This window comes from Capsicum annuum, chromosome 1 (assembly GCF_002878395.1).
Source record: "Capsicum annuum cultivar UCD-10X-F1 chromosome 1, UCD10Xv1.1, whole genome shotgun sequence".
Lineage (NCBI taxonomy): Eukaryota > Viridiplantae > Streptophyta > Magnoliopsida > Solanales > Solanaceae > Capsicum > Capsicum annuum.
The window spans coordinates 107,416,034-107,432,746 of record NC_061111.1 but is presented as its reverse complement, the minus strand read 5'-3'; the positions used below and the strand labels follow the sequence as shown (position 1 = coordinate 107,432,746).

The window sequence follows — 16,713 nt, the reverse complement described above, 5'->3', positions numbered from 1 at the left end:
TCAGGACCAAAACCAAAATGTATCGCCATAAATGGGGTCACATAAGAGAGAGAGGACCCCAGATTAAGAAAACAGCACACATTAGGGGAAAAGAGTTTCAACGTACCAGTAACAACATTCGTAGATACCTCGTCTCCTTACGAGTAGCGAGAGCATAAAAGCAGTTCCAACCAGTACTGGAGCCAGAGGTGGCACCCTTCAGTGCAGGAGATAATGAAGAGGAAATAGAATCTTGTTTTCCCTAGAAGAAGCTTTAGAGGGATAATTTTGTTGCATGTGCCCAATATGACCACATATAAAACATCGATTTCTTCTCTTCTTACACTAACCACGATGATGCTGACCACTAAATCTATTAATAGGGTAGAATAGTGTGTACTAGACCCCACTATCCTAAGAATGGACGCCATGTGCCCTAAAGCATCACCACCTTGGAAACTTCTATCTCTTAAAGTCTTTGGGTAGGGAGAAATATCCATTAAATAGAAGTTAGGACTCCCTAACTCTTATTCTTAGCCCACTTCTCACTCTATTATTGGCCCTTACTCTATTCTGAAAACTAAGACCTCTGCCTCTCATCAATCTCAGCCTATTTTTTTTCTTCTCTTTGACGTATTGTATATACACAACCAATCTAGACATGTTCATGTTCTTGATCAACAAGGCAGCCTTACTCTCAAGAACCAACTCACGACACAATCCCAAAGCAAACTTTCTCATCTGGTCCCTTATATTAGATACTAATTTAGGAGCATACTGGGACAATTTATGAAATTTCAAAGCATTCTCCCTGACTGTCATTCTCTCTTTCTTCTAGTTATCAAATTCTTCCACTTTAGCTTCCCTCAACTCTTGAGGAAAGAAGTGGTCCATAAACGCACAAGAGAAATCATCCCAAATGGCAGAAATAGCATCATCTCCTCTCTTCTATTCCCACTCTTCATACCATTGGTATGCTTCATCTTTCAATTAGTAGGCAGCAAACTGTACACCTTCAACCTTTAAAGCATGCATAACCCAAAAGATCTCTCTATTTCATCAAAGAAACTTTGAGGATCCTCCTCAACCTTTGTACCAGTAAACATCAAAGGATGAAACCTTATGAATTGTCCAGCTCTAGTAGCCTCATACAAACCCATAGCAACACCAGCAGAACCAGATTATTGTGACTAGGGGTGTTCATAGGTTTGGTTAGAAACAAACCAAACCAAACTGATTAAAAAAACTGACGTTTGGTTTGGTTTAGTTTAGCTAGGTTTGATTTTAAATTTTTAAAAACTGATGCTATTTGGATTGGTTATGGTTTTTCTTAAAAACCCGTGAAAATAACCAAACCGAATCGATAAATTATATATATATATATATGTTATAATTATTTATATATAATTTATGAATAAAATATAAATATTTTATTAAATTTAATCTAAAACTAAATTTTAATCTATGTCTAGCCCAAACAATACTTTAGCCCAATTGCGCAAAGCGCCAAACCCAAGCCCAACTCTACCTACTATTACTAATAAGTTAACCCTACGGTCCCTACCTTACTTTTTCTACTTTATCACAATACGTATTACCATGACCTTACTTTTTCTACTTCAGCTTTCAAAATATGAGTTACCATGGTCCCCGGTTCAAATGGTAGTTTTATGTCTTCTCATTTATTCAATCGTTTCCCTATATGATTAGCTCACCTAGCTTGTCTATAAAGTAAATAGATAACTCAAGTTTGCCCAACTCTGTCTCTTCTTGCAGTACACTGGAACAGAATACAAAGCTCTATTTTACAATATAGATGTATGTGTTTGTATGTTGTTGGATAATCTTAGTGTCTACAATACAAAGCTGGTGCTTTTCATCTCAATGTTGGTTTTGTTTAATGTGTTTATTCTAATTTTTAAGAGTTTATAGTGTCATTTGTCCATCACTGTACAAATATTTCATGAGAAATTATTCAATGTGATACTCTTTTCTATGGGCTAAAAAAGGATTTTATTCTAGAGATGGTTGAATTAGGCTAGTCAATAATCGAGAAAACCAAAAACCTAACCAAATCGAACCAAACCGACAAGAACCAAGCTGACAGTTATTTTCTTTTTGTGATTTGATTTGGTTTTAGAAATTCAAACCCAACTAAATTGGTTTTGGTTATGGTTTTAACCACTAACCGATCCAAACCGACCCATGAACACCCCTAGTTGTGACTGAGATGTCACTAAATGAGTCAATAGGGCAATTGAGCAACGAAACTTAGCATTAGTAACCTCTCTAAGAGGCGACTGAGTATGAGGGTCACCCTCAGAAGTAGGATTTGTGGGTATAGGTGAAACCCGATGAGGACAGTTAGATGCATCGACCCTTGACCGGGTCTGGACCCTAGAAGTTGGACGAGCTTCATCCATATTATCCCTAGACAGGATAGAAGATTTTGCCTGAACATCAAATCTTCTTGGAGGTATGATCTAAAAGACAAGAAATGGAAATTATAAGAATCCAAGACCTTAGACTCTATAGCTCAAAAATAAGACAACAAGAAAGGGAAACATTCCTAAATATCTCATAGCCTCTCCTTTATAAGTATGGCACGCTACACACACATACAAGAGACTCTACTTGACACGGATTTGTGGATACCTAATTGGCCATGAACTTAGGCTATGATATCAACTTTGTAATGACCTGAACTAGGGCCTGGCCATGATGGGTATCTCAAGTCCTACATGGATTGAATATCACCCCCTTCACCTAACCTAACCAACATATAAACCACAAGCGTTGGATAGATTCCAAACATATAACAATATATGAAAAATAAAACTAACAATAACTTATGAAATGTCTAAACCAGTCACCACCATAGCACACTAAACCAACACACCCAAGTCCATAGTAATCCAAAGAGCCTCTACAATTCAAAGTCAATAAATATTGGGACATACCCCCAAAAATAGCCCAAAATCCAAGTCTATCAAAGTCTATGACATAGAATAAAAGACCATGAAATAAATTCCTTCTGATGTATGGAAGCTCACCACTTCAATGTCTACTCACGAACCACAGGGTCACCTGGTGACTGCACAGGAAAAAAATAACTCTGGTCCCTATATTGCATGGGGATACAACTATCAAAAATAGCTAGTAGTTGGAGCACTAGCATGTAACTCAGGAATAAAGTAATAAAATAATTCCATCATTTAAACCAAGTCAAACATCATATGCAATCATATGTATAAATATATATAGTGCCAGGAAATAGAACAAGGCTTAGAATGAACTTTGAAAACAATAATTTGGGCTATGTAGCATAACCGTCATAAAACAAGGTACCCACGAGCTATATAGGCCCATCTCTCCCCTAGATGAAAGGGCCTCAGTGCGTGTAGTCATTCGAACCAAAGAATATCCATATTTGTATATGCCAATATGGGGACTCGAACCCCCAGCATAATCAAGGTGACTTTGCACCAATGTATACAATATGGGGGACTCGAACCTCCTATTTATATATCTATTTGGGGGAGTTAAACCTCCTGATCATATAGATACCCGTACCAGCTAGCACAATTTCTAATGTTAGTCCTTCGAACTCCACTTTTATAGCTTGGATATATATACTACTTTAAATCCCAGTTATAACATTCTTTACTCATGCGCATAATCACTAGTCAAATTACTTACCAAAGGTATCCCATTGGCATCGTTCTACCAACCCCACTTACAAGCGTACAACATGCCATAACCATTACTATTCGAATTTAGGACTCAAACCTATTGTCTATACAAGACATCAATTTAATTCAAAATTTAGGGACTTAAACCAATTTAGCCATTCAAACTACCAAGGGTACAATTTAAAACCATTAATGACCCACAAGGTCTTTATGAAACCATTTACCAACCATTTACATTATTAGGCCAATACCTTAGTTCAAATCATAATTCAATTCAATTTATGGTCTTCAAGAACCTTACAAAACCATACATCCCTCATTAACATTCTTATGTCAAACATTAGTTCAAAACACAACTCATCATATGACTAGATTCTTCTCATAGACATTTTCATGAACAGGTTGAGAGCATTCCATTATCAAACCATTATTCAAGTCATAACCATCAAATTAGGATTTACCATAAGCCCTCGATTTAGGTCACAATATCCAATCACCCACATGTGCAAAACCATTATTAAATCATACATAAACATAAGTTAAATTATGATAGAACAATGCCCAACAATATGCATTCAAACCCCAACCATGGATTTCAAAACCACCATTTATGGTTCAAGAACAATGTTTAAAACACATGATATTTATGAACTAACAATGAAGAAAGATTCACATGCCTTATTTACAAAGATTCATGAAGAGATTTTGATTTTAAATCTCCTAGATGACCACCTTAAAGAAACCCTAGACAATTCTCCTTGAGAGGTTTCTAGAGAGTGTTTTAGGAGTGTTTTGATCTAGAAAAGTGAAGAATGAGGGACCAAATAGTGTTATAGAAAGAGAGATCTTAAGGTCTTGAGGTGGTAAATGCCTAAAATACCCTCATGTTAAAAGCTATAAATGACTCGCAGAGGGTGCGGTTGGACTCCTCCACTCATGCCCACATCATACGAGTAGGACCTTTCACTCGTGCCTTCATCAGAATGTTTGACATCACATTCTTTCCATGAAACACCATATGCTTATACCTTTAGAAGTTTCCTGAGTTTGAACTCTTTGGTCATTATATGACTTAAGCTTACTAGTCATATGATGTGGGTACGGTTTAGGGACCTTACTCGTATATTAATCTATGTGTTCTTGGTCATTTTTATCCAAGGTATGAGTAGACTTCATAATATTTGTATGGAGATGGTACGAGAAGAGCAAGGATAATCGTATGATACACAGTGTCTAGTCCTTGATGGACTGCCTAGGGTATGATTTTGTGGTACCTCTCATATATTGTGGATATGAGTTGGGTGGTCCAGTCGTACCCTTCTGCACACTTTTTGTAGCTTTGAAGTTAAGTGTTTTTTGGACATTTCCAACCCTAAAACCCTTAAGATCCCACGTTTTATAACACTTTGTGTCCTCTCATAACTTACTTGAAAAGATCAAAACACTCCCAAAACTCTCTCTAAAGGTTCTCAAGAAGATTGGGCTAGGGTTTCTTCAAGGTGATCATCTAAAAGCTTAAGGGTCAAGATCTCTTAGTGAATCTTTGTAAATAAGGCATTTTAATCCTCCCTCATTTCTAGTTCAACTAAAGGCATATTTTAATTAATTATTTCATGGAATAATTATGAACTTATTTTCAATTTTGAAATATGTGTTGGGTTTTTTAGTTATTAATGGTTGGTTAATGTTTTTCCATGGTTTATTTATGGTTTTTCATGTTATATTGATACTTGATTTTGGTTTTGGAAACTATATGCCCCCAACATGTTTGATAAAATTTCTATGAGAATGGTTTTGTCATGTAGTTTAATTTTTATTGAAACTTTGCATTACATAACATGGAAATGGAACCCAAACTAGTTTGGTTGGTTTAAAACTGATGGAAATAGGGGTACACTGGAATCTCCATATTGATTATTTCATAATGGAAATTGGTAATAAACTCAAGCCATTTTCATAGTTGATTTTGGTTTATGCACTACTACTTTGTTAGGTTTGTTTCTTGAAAATAATGCATAGCATAAAAGGTTGATTGGTAAAGGATTGTTTTGGAAGCCTTTTGTGGTACAAGGTAATCACCCAAGTCGTCTTATAATAAAAACCTTGTGGGGTACATGGGAATCCTCCAAGTGATTTTTAATAATGGGTCTACGGGGTACATGGAAATCCCCTAAGTATTGGCTCTACATTGCTTGCAAGCTATAGTTGGTATGACGAAACCACTAATATTGACTAAATAATTAACTCTATAAATTGGTGGTTTGGTTGTGAGCTAAAGGTTTTAATTGGGCAACAATGGCAGGTTATGATAGCAAGCCATAAAGGTTTGAGTTTGAAAGGTTGACAGTGGAAACTCATGTTTGCCGACATGAGAATTGGTATTTATGAACACATACTTATGGGGTATAAGGTAATCCCCAAAGTATATACATGTACATATGTATCATTGAGGGCAAAGGGTACACGAGAATCCCCAGGCCCTATTTATCTTCAGTTTATGTGGTTACACACATCAAGGCCTGTCCAAGGGGTAACACTGGACCCATATAGCCTATTGGTGAATTATGACGGTAAGGCTACACAATACAGGTTAAAAGTTTTAAAATTCATGCTAAACCCAATTCCCTTTCCCGACATGAACTATATATATATGGGTGGATGTGATTGCATATAGTTATTTACTTTGGTATCAAATATTGGCATTATTTTATCCTTACACCTGAGTGTATGCTAGTGTTCACTTGCTAACCCATATTTGGGTGTTGTATCCCCATACAATGAAGGAACTGAGCATACTATCACATCTCTTACTCAGTGACTTGGTGATTTGGGAACAGCTTAAGTCAAATTGAAGTGGTGAGCTTCCATTCTTTAGACGGCTATTTCACATTATGGCTTATCTTATGTCTTTATTATTCCTTTGACATTGGTTTTTATCTATGGTCGTGGCATATCCCGACTAGGTATTCTTAGGCATTATTTAGAGGCATTGTGTGGACAACTATGGGCTTGGGTATATTATAGTCGTTTGGATTGGTTTGGTCAGTAGGACTTGGTTTGGTTGGTCTCAATTTTAGACTTATCCCAAAGTCCTTGAAATTTTAATACTCTATCTTGTTATATGATCGGAATTCATCCGACATGGGTTGTATATTGGTTGGTTGGATTAGGCATTACGGATGTTCTCTTATAATGCTCAACTTACATGTTAATTTAAGTGAAAGACGATCGTCGTCAATATATTTACCCAACTTTGGAGTCAGGGTCGAATCCACGAGGAACAATGTGAGTTGCAATCAAATTAATTTGAAATGATATATACAAGTTAAATTTAAACAAATGGTACAAAAAGATAAAATGGAGGAGATGGGTTTCTACACTAATGTTTCTTTTTGGGACTTTCTAGTATAAATTCGAGGCTACGGATAATTAGAGTTTTAACAATTATGCGCGGATCTTGGGATTATGCATTACTAAGGGAGTGACATATAGGAGTTAGTCATCAACATCGATTTAGTAGTTCAAATAAGGGTAGGCTTGGTTATAGATTTTGATGCTAGTCTTTTAATAAAACATCAAACTTTCACCCATTAATTCTTTAAAATACCTAATAGGTGTATTCAACAATTTGTAACCACAAACTCAATCTAGGCATCCCTATTTCTAGGATGATACCCATGGCATAGTGAACCTCACATTTACCCTTTTAGAAAAATCCATGTCATCCTCAAAAGAGGGATGGGAGACCAAAGCAATGATAGACAATTATGCTTGTAGCTTTATGCCTGCAAGAAGTGGTCATTCGTGCATCTAATCGCAATAATGTCTCATTTATTCATCCATAACATGGTTGGGCTTGAGATACCAAAATGACTAGGCCCTAGTTTGGGTTATGTTAGTCCAACATACGACTCATTTGCCTCACTCATACCCAACCATATGACTAGTACCTTCTAAGTCGTACCCTAAGTAGAATGTCAACACTAGACACTAAATAACATATGATTTGGCACTATACTTCTCATATCATGTACATACGACTCGTATGATGCCTTCTCATACCAAGAACAGAACTTGGCCAATGTGATACTAACCAACATACAAATAGGATCCTTGACCTGTATCCATACCATACGAGTAGTATGGTGAGTCGTATGATGCACAGAATGTCCAAGACTCAGGAAAATTTTCAAGGGCCAAAGTTTGTGGTGTTTCATCTTCTCATCTATCACGCAACAGTTTTTAGATTATCTTATTTAAGAGGTTGCTCAAACTAATTGGTTTGAGGTCTGAAAATGTCTGAATGACATTTTTTTAGGTAGTAACACCAAATTAGTTTGAGTAATTGACTTTGGTAAAGCGTATCCCGTAAAAAAGGCTTGAACATCCTCCAAAATGTCTTTACCTAGAATGTCCCAACATGTCTGATAAAAACAACCTATGGACCTATATGGACCACATGCACTATCTTCATATAACACAAATAATACCTTTCTGACCTCTTCTTGATTAGGCAAAGTATTACATGTTATTTTCCTCCCCAGTAATCATGGATGGGATGTGTTGCAATAAAGCAACTCATATGGATATGGAAACCCTGAGAATCGATCCCTACAAAAATATAATGCCTCTTATGCAATTTGTTCATCACCTTCAGCCCAAGAGTCATCAGATCTTTTTATTCCTTTCAACCGCAATCTTTTTTTGTCTTTAAAAAGACAATGAAAAAAATTAGTATTTTTATCTCCTTCAGTGAACCATTGAATATTAGCTTTTTGTCTCTAAAATCCTCCTTAAAATAAATGTATTGTTTGAACTCAGCTCGAGTCTTTGGCATATTGACAATTTCCTCCCCAATAACCAGCTGCTTAAAAATGTCCCTATATGTTTCTTTACTCTACTTGGACAATGCTTGCTTAGTTCTCTTTTGTTTCTGCCCTAATCTGCTGAAGTTATCACCATCATCAGTATCAACCCAATTTTCTCTAATAACATATTTCAAATCCTCCTTCTCTGTCCAAAACCTTTAAAACCTAAAAAGTTTTGGAAATTACTGTATCTTCCCTCCATAAGAAAATAGTAAAAAGGCATGATCAAAACTAGTTCTGACCAGGTGTTGTAACTCAATATTACCATACACATCAATAATAACCTAATCTATAACAAATTTATCTAATCTCTTAAAGCTACACTTTTCATCAACTCTATCATTCTACCAAGTAAAAGGATTACGAGTAAAGTCAATATAAAATAGGTCACATGAATTAATAAAAAATACAAAATCTTCATATTCTTGAGGATATATAGGAAGACCACCAATCTTCTCCTCCATACCCAAAATTGCATTGAAGTCACCATCCATTAGCCAAGGCATAGAAGTAGATTGTCATAATACATAGATATCATCTCAAAGTCTCAACCTTTCCAAAGATGAACATTTAGCATAAACCATGATAATAATTATTTTCTTACCATCCACCATAGTTAATTGAAGAGTAAGTTGTTGTTCGGAGTCAAAAATTACCCCAACCTGAATATGCTCTTGAACAAAGATCCAAATTTTCCCATTAATATTGAAATTCACATAATGAATTCCCACCCGTATTTTAAATTTTTAAATATTTCTTGTGTCATGAAAAGGTTCCATTAGAGAAATGAAATAGAATTTATGATGCTTGTTTATCATTTGAACTCTATGAAAAGCATTTTGAGTTCTAACAGACCTTATGTTCTATATCAATGCTTTGTACTTCATTTATTACTAGATTTACCCCCTTCCCCCCTTTTCTGCACTAGTTCTTGTTGGTTTATTACTGGCTTCTCCTAGATTCTTGCCTTTTCTATTTCTTTTCACCATCAGGAGAGAAAGATCTACCTTTTTGCATATTTTTTGTAAGTTACTGTCACTATTTTTTGCCTCTTTATTCTCCATACCTATGATTGAATCCTGATCTTTTTCAAAGTTTTCATCTTCTACAATATTATTAGATATTAGATAGTGAAGGTTCGTCATTGGTCTGATCTTAAGAACCACTTCTCCTGAAGAAATCAACAGTTTTTTCTCTTTATCAATCTCTAATTGTGGGTGATGTTCTACCAAAGATGGATAACATAACACTTCACCAAGAAAATTTGGTGACTGAATCTAATCATTACTCAGAACCTATAAAGGTTCTTGATAAGTGGCTTCTTCTAACTCTCGCAAAATATTAATATCATCCTCCTTAGCGTCATGTATTATTAATTCCTTTAATGTACACTCTTGCTTCTCATGACTTAATTTTGTAGGTTTATTTGATGGGCTTGTGTAAAATCTTGATCTGTGATATGCCATGGTTTTATGAAACTTTTGATGCTTGAAAATGAGAAATATGCAAGTAATTAGTTATATTTTGGTAGATATGATGTGTTTTTGTGTTAATTTTGAAGAAAACTAGGTTTTGGGAGTTAAACAGAAGAAAAAAAAGTTGAAAGCAGAAGATTGGCCACTTATAATGCAACCTATGTGGCATAGGTTACACCTACCTAGCATAAGTGAAAGAGTAAGTAGCTGACAATTGAAATTCAAAGAATTAGAAAGTGAAGTGAAGACCCTACTACCTACGAAGGGTCACCTATGACCTGTAGGTACCACCTACAATGCCATACATATCAGTTCAAGTGTCATAGGGTCAAAAATTCAGATAAGTTGCAGAAAAATATTTCCTGTCACCTACGTGAGCCACCTATGTGGCATAGGTGGCCACCGACTTAAGTTTCCCTGGTCATTTTGGTTTAGATTTTTAGGGTTTTATGTACTCTATAAATACTTTTATGATGTTGTTTATTAGTTCATGCACTCACACTATTCACAAACATATGTTTGATTTTGAGATTGACTTTTGATCTTGGAACTCTTTTCTCTTGGTTTGTGGTTGATTAATTGATGTGAGACTATGGGTTTCATTCTTCATTATTGTGAGATATTCCAAAAATTATTTTGCAACTATGAGTGGCTAATTCCCTTAGCTAGGATGGTGGAAACCCTGGCAAAATAACAAAGTAGGGGAAGTATGAGGTTCTTCTAGATCATTACTTACACTTGCATTGTGATCTTATTTAGTTTAGTTGTTTTCTTAGCTGTGTGCAACGCTAATAACTAGCTTGCATTTGAGATCATATTCATAAAGAGATTGAGATTGTGATTGGGAAAAAAAGATTTCAACAGTGATTCAAGGATATCTACCCTCATCTAATAACTTGATACCCACAAGGTGATAGTTAAACTGGGATCAAAGACAAGGGTTAGTAAGGCAGCACCCTAAAACTCATAAGGTAAAGGGTGAGATTTACCAATGTATTCACAAAATGGTTGGTAACACCTAGCTTGTTAGATTCTATATGTTTTCCAGTGAGAGAGTTGGATTAAGCACGAGAATCATACTTAGTTAGGAAGCCAAGGGGAACACATTCCTAGTGTTTATCTCAAGTTGTTTAAAACCAAAAGAATTAACAACTTGGTATTGTTTACGATTTACTTCAAATTCTCCATTTTATTTCCTACACTTCTAGCTTCAGTAAGTTCGAGAGATGAATTCAACCTATTCCTTGTGGGATCGACCCCAACCTAGTTATGTTACTATAATTTGACAGCGACCGTATTGTATCTTCTTAGAGGGTATAGTTTGGGCGACATCAAATTTTGGCATCGTTGTTGGGGAATATGATTGTGGATTTATTGATTGAAGTTGTTGAGGTATTTGACTTTTACTTTCTTGTTCTTCTTAGGGAGTACATCAATGTATGCCCATTACTAGGAGCTAAGTAAATCCCTTGATCCCATCTAATCCATAGCCAGAAAGAATCCTATAATAAAATCATAGGATGGTACAACACGATTGAGACGCTCGTCATGAGCTACCTCCTGATGATCCACAGGACTTGCCTCCCCATCTCCACAAGAGATAGTAGAGCAAAGCACTGAGCGACTACAAGCATAGGAGAATGCAAATGAGAGATAATGAGGTTGCCTGTCGTGTAGCTCAAGAGGAAGATAGTGAAAGATAAAAATAACAGGTTTGAGCATAACTCAACAAAAATTGAGATAGAGATTAAATGGGTAGAGCTCTAATAATCCCAACCTATCAGTTCTTACCACTATATGATGATCTAGAGGAAGACATGGAGTATGTTTAGCCTTCCAAGACAGGAGCTATCATTCCTCCTACATTTCCCTCAGGTGTGAAGTTTGACATTACTTGTGCATGATCCTGTAGTTTGTCTGAAAGGTGTGTTTGTTGGCTTGATGACTAATGGTGCAAACATGCACCTCATTAATTTTATTTGGAATTTGCACATCATACACTATACCTAGGGTAGATCAGATAGCTCTTAGACTCATGTTGTTCCTATTCTCTCTAACTAGTGAAGCAGCATTATGGTTAGGAAAACTACCTTATGGATCCATTACTACTTGGAATGAGTTGCGAAAGCAGTTCTTAAACCATTTCTTCCCTTCATCCAGAATGCTATATTTGAAGGATGAGATCTATAATTTCATGTAATTGCATTCTGAATCAATGTATGGGGCATGGTTTCGATTTAACAAGAAGTGGATGATGGTGCCTAATCATAGATTATGGAAAGCAACTTACTTGAAATATTCAATCGAGCCCTGAATACAAGTTCCAAAGCTATGACGGATACTATTACTGGTGTAATATTTATGTGCATGCACCAGAAGGAAGCATTAGATATATTAGATTAGATCTCTCTTACCAACTGAGGGTAGAAAGATTGGGAGGCAGAGAGAGGCACTGGCACTTATGCTATTGGGAATCCCAGCAAGCATAGAGTTGGAGATAATTCAGTGGCTTAGGAGGTTGCTCAGCTAAGGATGGAGATTAGGCTACTAACAAAGTAGTTTGCGATGATGAGTTTTGAGAAGGTGAATTCAGTAGGCACACATGGTAAGGCTTCTAGGTCATATGATTCTGATGTGGATAAAGAAGCAAAATATCTTTATAGAGAGTTGGCAGGTTCTTGAGCCAAGGTCCAATTATCTACTCAAGATAATTGGAACTCTATGCGAGGGAACCAAGGTTAGAACTGCTATGGGGGTATTTATAGGGAGTACAACATAGAAAAGAATGGAGACTAGAGATGCAAGAATGATTATAATAATAAGGGTGGTGTAGATATTCCACCAGCCAGCCGTGACACTGAATTAAGGATGGAGGCTATGTTGTCAAAACTAGTGAAGTGTCAGAAAAGTCAGAAAAATTTTCTTAAAGAGATTAGGGCTGACATTTCACGATTTACCTAAAAAGTAGAATAACATACTACTATGATCAAGCAATTGGAGCAAAAATTTAGACAGATATCGGTAACCTTGAATCAGTGGCATCTAGATATCCTTCTAAGCAATATAGTGCAGAATCTTAAGAATGATGATTACTATTTAGCCATCACCACTCAAAGTGGTAAGCCCACTGTTGAACCCCCTATGGTTGTGAATGATGAGCCAAGGAATAATAGTATTGATATTGATGAGACACCTAAAGTGGAGTTAGAAAAGATAGTGAATAATGTTGAGTCATTACAAAAATTGACAGGTGTTGACAAAGGAACTACAAAGGATAAAGGTAAGGGAAAGGTTGATGAGCCGGTTTTTAAGTCTATTCCATGACCTCCCCTACCTTTTCCTAATAGGTTGAAGTGGAAAAAAAAAAGAAAGGTATAAAAGTTCATTTCTATGTTGAAAAAGTTAAGTTTGAATATCCCTCTTCTTAAAGTTGTCGAGCAGATGCCTTGGAATGAGAGATTTATGAAGGATTTAGTGACAAGAAAAGAGCAATTGGTGTTGGTGGGTTGCATTATTATATTGCAATTACATTGTGATCTCTGGCGCAAAAGAAAGGTGATCCCAGAGCTTTCACGATTCCTTGCACTATTGGGACATCTAGATTTGCCAGTTATCTGTGTGACTTGGGTGCCAACATTAACTTGATGTCGCTGACAATGTTCAAATAGTTGGGCTTGAGACCTCCCGAACCAAAAATGATGTGGTTATTGATGGTAGATCAAATGGTAAAGAAACATCTGGGTATATAGTCTGATGTTTTGGTAAAGGTAGACAACTTTATCTTTTTTATCGATTTTGGTGTACTAGATTATGAAGTTGACTTTGAGATTCCAAAATCTTGAGGAGACCATTTTTGGCCACTTGTAGAGCATTGAAGGATATGTAGAAAGGGATCTTAAGTTCAGGTTGAATGATGAGGAGGTCATATTCTATATTTCCAAAACCATGAAATAGCCGACTAACATGAGGGAGGTCTCGATAATAAACTATGTTGCTGACCCTGGAGGCCACCTATTTGGCTACCTTGATGAATTCTGAATAATTAAGGTACACGTATTGTGTCGTGACATTAAGTCAAGCGCTTCTTGGGAGGCAACCCAAGGTATTGTGTTATTTATGCATTTGTGTTAGCGTGATTGACGTCGAATCTACGCACCTAAGGTGCCACAGGTATGTTCCTAATCTCTTATTTTATAGAGGCCTAATACATTAGGGACAATGCATGACTATTTGATAGGGGTGGGGATACTTGTAAGTCTAGATATCCTCTTGGGGTTTTTGTTGTCGTGTCTCTTTTCCTCAGAGTCTGTTCATAGTAGATATAGAATGTTTAGGACGTAGTATTTTGTTTTGAAATATTTTGTGTTGTGTTTATTTAACTAGGTGAAAATTGAGTACCTATGGCAGTTGATGTATTTTGTTTTGATGTGTTGGAAAAACTGATACCCCTTCAAAAAATGTGTTTTGAATTGTGTAATGTGTATAATGTGACTATTGAGAATCTCATTGTAGCATTAGTACTAGGGACATGATAATCAAAGCTAACATTTGCACAAACTGGATAGCTACTAGTTTGTGATGCAATTTTGTGTCATGTGTGTGTGATATACTTGCGTTGTTCCCATTATGTATTGAATCTAGCACTTGTCTGGTTAGTCTTGCCAAGGTTGTAGGATAGTAGGTTAGGTAAGGATCATAGGCCGTTCTCGAATTAGTCCACTCTTTGCCTAAATAACCTTTTAGATGAGAATAAGTATCCCCTAAACCCTATTTTGAACCTATTTAGACTGTTTTCTTGTTTTATATTTCATCTTCTCATTTTAATTATAATAATCCTATTTTGTCCCTAGTCCTCCTTGGATATTGTGCACCTCAACTAAGGTAAATCGCCTAAATTGAGGGTGACTATCATAGAGGTGCATAATAGAAGTGGGCATGAAGAATGGTGGAAATAGGAGAAAATAAAGTAGGGTTAGGTGTGGTTGGAAAAAGTAACTCAAAAAAGAAAAAAAAAGAAAAAAAAAAGGATATAAGAAACCATACCCACTCTAAATAAGTAATAAAAGAATAAAAAGGAGTAATAAAGGCGGAATAAAATAAAATTTGGTTGATAAGTGACCCTTAAAGTAATTGTAGTACCAAGGAGGCTTAGTCACTAAGTTCCCAAATGTACCATACTAGCCCCCAAGCCTACATTACAAGCTAAGTAAAGTCCTATAGTAATCCTAACCTGATTGTCTGAAAGATAAGATAAAGAAAATAAGGAAAAGCCTATGGTATTCTATGCACATTGTTGGAACTTCTTTGTGAGTGTGAGTGTGAGTGTCTCGTGACCGTCCCCGTATTAACATGCATGATTTACCTAAGTGAGTGGGACTTCTTTGTTGTAAGGGTACATGGGTTATATTGCTAGCTATTTAATTGTCCAGGTAGTGTAATTTGTATATATGGTTGATTACGTGTTACTAATGTAATGCCATAGCTTGATTCTCTTGTGTCACATTATTGGGAAACATTGATTCACATAGTTGGTCTTGAAAAGTTAAAATAGAAAAGGGTGATGTTTTTTAGTTAAATTTGAGATTGAGTGACATAGATATCTTAGGTGTCTCTTGGTTAAGCATTGTTGTTGTGTTTTAGTATTTTTATTGCCTGAGGACATACAAGCGTTCTAAGTAGAGGATGTTGATGTGTCATGGTTTCGTGGAACTTTTGATGCTTAAAATCGAGAAATATGCAAGTACTTAGGTCTATTTTGGTAGATATGATTTGTTTTTTGTGTCTATTTTGCAGGAAACTAGGTTTAACGAGCTAAACAAAAGAAAACGGAGTTGAAAGTTCAATATTGGCCACCTATGATGCAACCAACATGGATTAGGTTGCACCTACATAGCGTAAGTGACAGAGTAAGTAGCAGACAGTTAAAATTCAGAGAATCAGAAGTTGAAGTGGAGACCCTGCTACCTACGAAGGGTCACCTGCGGCCTATAGGTACAACCTATGATGACGTAGGTGCCAGTGCAAGTGTCAGAGGGTTAAAAGTTCAGATAAGATACATAAAAAGATTTCTTGTTACCTACGTAGGGCCACGTACATGGCGTATGTGTATTCAAGTTTCCTCGGTCATTTTAGTTTATGTTTTTAGGGTTTTCATATATCTATAAATACTCTTATAATGTTTTTAGTCAGTTTACGTACTCATACTATTCATAAACATATATTTGATTCTAAGATTGACTTTTGATTTTGGATCCCTTTGTTCTTAGTTTTTGGTTGATCAATTGATTTGAGACTTTGAATTTTATTCTTCATTATTGTGAGATTACTTTTATGCTTTCTTTATTGAATTCCATGGATTGTTTCGCAACTATGAGTGGCTAATTCCCTTAGCTAGGTTTTGGGAACCTTGAAAAATAACAAAGTAGGGGAAGTATGAGGTTCTTCTATATTATTGCTTACACTTGCATTGTGATCTTCTTTAGTTTAATTGTTTTCTTAGCGTGTGCAATGCTAAAAACCCACCTGTATTTGAGATCATCTTCAGAAGAGAGATTGAGATTGTAATTCGGGAAAGAAGATTGCAATAGTGATTCGAGGCTATCAACCCTCGTCTAATAACTTGATACCCAAAAGGTGATAGCTAAACTGGGATCAAAGATAAGTGTTAGTAAGGAGACATCCTGAGACTCGCAAGGTAAA

The 16,713-nt window shown here is 36.0% G+C and overlaps 1 long non-coding RNA gene across 1 annotated transcript in view; it reads left to right on the top strand.

Moving 5' to 3' along the window:
* The window catches only part of LOC107855484, a 31,284-nt gene extending 15,027 nt beyond the window's left edge, over positions 1–16,257 (top strand). Inside the window, exon 3 of the long non-coding RNA XR_001670270.2 lies at positions 15,808–16,257. This is a non-coding gene — a long non-coding RNA (uncharacterized LOC107855484). The remainder of the gene's footprint in view (positions 1–15,807) is intronic.
* Positions 16,258–16,713: the final 456 nt, after the last annotated feature.